We start from the raw sequence: 4,914 nt of genomic DNA on the forward strand, positions 1-4,914 counted from the left end.
AAGGCGAACAGCCCGCATTGCAAGCAAATAGATAGCCCCCGCCCGTTTGAGTCGTTGCGAGCCGGAAAGCGTACCGGCGGGTCACGAAAGGGCCGCTTGCTTAATCTTTATTTTATTATATATAAATACAAACAAAGAAGAAAATCATTTTTTTATCCAATTGTTCATTCCTGGGAAGAGGAAGAAGCAGATAGAGCAAAGGCCTCCTCCCTCCCTCTTCCCGAAGTGAGCGAATTGCATGTAGAGATCCGTAGGGGCTTATAGTTTAATTGGTTGAAACGTACCGCTCATAACGGTGATATTGTAGGTTCGAGCCCTACTAAGCCTACCACCCCCTTCTCTTCACCCGATACAAGAAGCTTGACCCCATCGAAAAGGGCAAAGTCCCCTCCACTCTTCATTTTATGGGAAGACATCGCGTTCCTAGTCGATTTCCCTCATTGCACTGTCCCCTTAATGCTACGAAGTGAAGCAGGCATAGAGACCAACCGTAGGGTCTCTATCCTGTGATCTTTCATCAACCCCGGCTCGGTATCGGTAGTCTCAGTCTTTCCCTGCCTGCCCTGGTATGAGTTGAGAGTCTCTGAGGGAGTCTTATTCTACTCTAGGCTCACTCCACCCCCTGTGTTGTCTTATTTCAGGAGGGACTAGATTGTTAAGAAATCCCTGACTCTGTCTTTGGGCTAAAGCCTATAGTTCTCTCCTCACTAAAGGAAGTCTCTTAGTAAGTAGCATCAGCTCTTCCGGGGGGAAAGCCTAAGTAAGGAGTATTCGCGGGCTATCCACAAGCATTCTCCCCCTGACCCGCCTCCCAACCTCAAGATCATCAGCGGACGACGCCTTCTTCCGAAAGCCCATTTGTCTAAGGGCCTCCCTCTTTGCTTTGCCCCAGCGAAAGAGACTGAAAAAGATCCGTATCCGATTCCTCGGGTCTTGCTGCGTCAGCTACCGTAGATAGGAGGCTTTAGCCTATAAAGCAGCTTAGTAGTAGGAAGGAAGCAAAGAAAAGTATGCCCCAAAACAGGGTGGAATCGAAGATGAAAATGCATATGCCTAATACCCATTGATAAGCGGTTTAGGTAACTAGAGTAAGGCGAACTGGATCAGAACAATAAGAAATTATAGCTCGAATAGTTTGTAGGGGAACCTGTGGCTGGCTATCTTATCCTACGCTCGTAGATTCACGTTTTCACTTCATTTTGAAGGCGGAAGCATACATCAAGATCATGAAAACTTTCGTTTCACATTTGTATCAAAATGGGACTGAGGACACATCCAAGTCAATAGCTAGAGTTTTGCTGGGTGAAGAATTCTTTTGTCGGTACGCGTGGCTAAGCCAAAGGCTCCCACGGCTGCTAGAAAGCACTGAAAGGCCTGCTCTGTGAGAAAGGGAAGATCTTGGTTCTGGAAGAAGCGGGTTCCGGCCCCTCCGCATCAAGATAGTCAATCGAGAGAAGTCAGTCGGTTCGGTGAAAGAACAGATACTTGACAGCTATGGGAAAGCTTTAAGATAGCATGTAGAAAGGGGCTGCTCCAACTCCATTTCCGTTCTCCATCAAAGAAGATTTGCCAATGAATAGCTTCGTCCAAAAATAAAGCTAATAGTAAGGCACGGGATGATCCCTATCGCCCGAGAAGAGGGGGGTTTAACAAATGGTGGGCCACAAAGGTTTCTTCGTCCTTCTTGACTTGACTCCCTTGACAAGCTGCAAGGCGGATAAAGTGGGAACACTAGTCTTCACATTAAGACTTGGAATCATGCCTGGTCTTCCTTCATCCATGATGCCTAAGGTGCCTAAATATGGCGTAGGGACGGCTTTGGTTTGGTATCCAAGAACTCGATCCTATCCCTAAGACGACCTTGAAATCGTCTAGGGGCGCCACAGTGAAATTAGTCGTACCTTCCCATCCTCCTATTTGTAGCTCCATCTGGAAAACTGGAGCTTTTATGGAAACTCTGGAGACTGGTCACTAAGCCAGAGTAGAGTGCCTGCTCAGGTAATGAAAGATAAGGATAAGTGCTTCCCACAGGAATCACCGTTAGCGGGCTACAGTTATCCGCCTCCTTCGACTGGAGGTCAGAGCGGCCAAATAGATAGTCCTTAAGGGGATCTCTTACTTCATTAGAACGGGAACTGACACAAAACTATGGATAGATCCCTGGTTGAACGGCTCGCCGTTGATCCACCAGCCATCTAGATCCCACCGCAGTGGAAAGGTTTCAGTCAGTTAGCTCAATCATAAATAGATAAATCGACGAGTGGAATAGAAAGCGGATTCTCCACCGATGGAATGAGGACATAGCAAATTAGATCATAGCTAGAGCTAGAGAGTGGCCCCTTTCAAACCAGAGTGTCTTCACTAGGGGTAATTCATCGGCGGGGCAAGGAATGCAACGTGGAGGGGTGGATCCGAGGAAGGAGGGATGCATGGGAAATAAGGCAAATATGGGTACTGGCCAGCCGAGATATAAGGAATGGATATCGGGTGGACCAGAGGGAATAGAGGAATGATCGTGATATGCTCATTTCCCATCTGTTTCTCTTTCCCCTGCAGCGGTTGACCTATCCATATCTTTGAGGTAAATGTACAATACTCCTCTGACGGGGAGGGGCAGTCCAGACTTCATGGGGGAACTCGCCTTTGGTCTCGACTTGACTCTCTATGAGGGGTCTGGGTCTGATAGTCCGGCTAGCCCGCCTCGATAGTAGTACTACGAAAACGGAGATTGCTCGTCCTGCTCGAGCCATTAAGGAGGGAGAGGAGTGGCTCCTTACGCTGGGACCCCTTTTCTCTTGTTATTGGGCGGAAGAGGGTGCTTGGGGAAAGTGAAATAAATTTCTATTGAATATTGAATTTGATAAAGAATTCTTTTCTATATACCGAAGCTCTTAAAGTCAGTCACGTAGGGTGATAGCGATCCCGTCTTTTGATGCTTTAATCGAAGCCTTGAATTCCTCTATCTGCTTTCTAAATGCCAAATCTGAATCACCAGAGCTCTGGTTTACATCAGTAGCTTCATTTTCAACCTCAACTCTATCACCCCAAAACACTTAGACCTTGTCTTCACCAGGATTCTTTTTACTCAAATTTTCTAGGGTATCCTTATCTAAAGTACCACATCACCTTTAGCTCTTTAGGAACATCGGAAGCTCAAGAATCGGTCTTCGCAAAAGCAAACATGATAATCTAGAAGACTTTTCATCAAGTTTCCATTGCCTCTACATTCGATCTTGCAGAATCTTTTTCATCAATTTTGACCATATATATTGGTAGAGGCGACGGAAGACTCAGTATCATCCTCCCCATGCCCTTGGTTTTTGTGGTCTTGACCTTGCAAAAAAAAAGGGCAATACAGCAAGGATTTTCTTTCAATGGATACCTGCCAGATCTGTATGATAGATTGGTTTGCCCTGTCTTCCATGAAGGAAGAAGATGCTCGGGAAGAGAGACCATACCCACCCGGTCATGGATGAAAGTACCACTCTCTCTTTCAAGAAATAGGATATGAACCACCCAGGTGTAGGTGTGCTCGAAGTCGAAGACTCCCTTACAGGATGAAGCTACAGTTAAACAGACCATCTCCCACTTCTCCTGATGCTTTCCCCCGCGTCTTAGCTACTTAAGCGTGGAGAAGGTTCTCTTTATACGCAAGGGGCACATAGGGAAGAAAGAACAGAAAAACAAGGAACTCACTTTCAGGCACGGCTTCGCCTTGTTACCAACTGTGCTCTATCAGGCTTACCAGAAACTATTGGAATAGATCCACACTTAATCTTATATATAGCATCTTATCTTCGGGGTTGTTTTGATCGGAATTAGCACTCTGCTTTGTCGGTGAGGAGAAAGACTTTGTTCTTGATCTGGGATCGGGGAAAACGTTTACCTTTTAGTAGCTCTCTTTCTGAACCAATAGATCCCGTACAAAAAGCATCTCCGTCCGAAGTGTGTCTGTCATCCCGAGCGTTGTTTGGGCAGTTCATACGAGAAGGATGGAGTCCAGAACCTGGCATTTGAGGACCCAGTTGGAGTACCGAGGGGACGAGAGCCTTGAAAGCCCCTTTTAGCTTAACCCTTACTACAATCGAGACTAGGAAGTTAGATCCTGCCCTCCGCTCGAAGAGCGACAAGCTGTAATGTCAGCTTTGGCTTTCCTTTACCTTTAAGGCGGCGAAAAGAGTAGCTGAAGCTTTAAGAAAGAAAGGGTGCTTTCAAAAGAACCCCTCGTGAGTGAGTGATTCCAGATAGATTGAAGACGATTTCTGGCATCCTTTACTTTCTTTAGTACTTTCCCCTGGCCTGGATAGATAGAGTTGAAATGTGAGTGACTGGCACCAACCACTAGTTGATTAGAAATGTCAACCCGGAGTGACACTCCAAGATCAAGAATGTTAATCGGGCTTCAACACTTTCTTTTCGTCTTTTCGAAGGCTATCTTGCCTCTTTCCGAGAATGAATGACACTAATCAGAAGTGAATCCCACCTATATGCTTTCGTGCTTTAGCTTCCCACCTGATTGATTTGCTAACCGATTTGCCTAAATGCAGCTCGATCCGGCTTCAGTCCTTTGTTTTGGCACAGCACAGGTTTGTGAAAGCTGTTCATCTGCCCTTGTTCCTCCAGCTTTCCTTGAGTAGTAGAGTAGGATTGGTGACGTTTACTATAGGAATCCAATGCGATGAAAAGACTAGCTTTGTTACCGATCCATGACCGGATGTTCGTCTTTCCTGCTCGACTTGGTGACTAAGACTGAGACTGTCAATCTATAAGCGGAAGGAAGAAGGTGCAGCCTAGTCTCTGTCCGTGGTTGAGGGATTGACTATTTGATTTCGTTCGAAAAAAGAGCAATTTGCTATTCCCTAACCTAAAGACTAGTTGCCTTTCAGGGCAATCTCGAATCGGCTCTCATTCCTG

The sequence above is a fragment of the Arachis duranensis genome, unplaced genomic scaffold (genome assembly GCF_000817695.3).
Source record: "Arachis duranensis cultivar V14167 unplaced genomic scaffold, aradu.V14167.gnm2.J7QH unplaced_Scaffold_89394, whole genome shotgun sequence".
Classification (NCBI taxonomy): Eukaryota; Viridiplantae; Streptophyta; class Magnoliopsida; order Fabales; family Fabaceae; genus Arachis; species Arachis duranensis.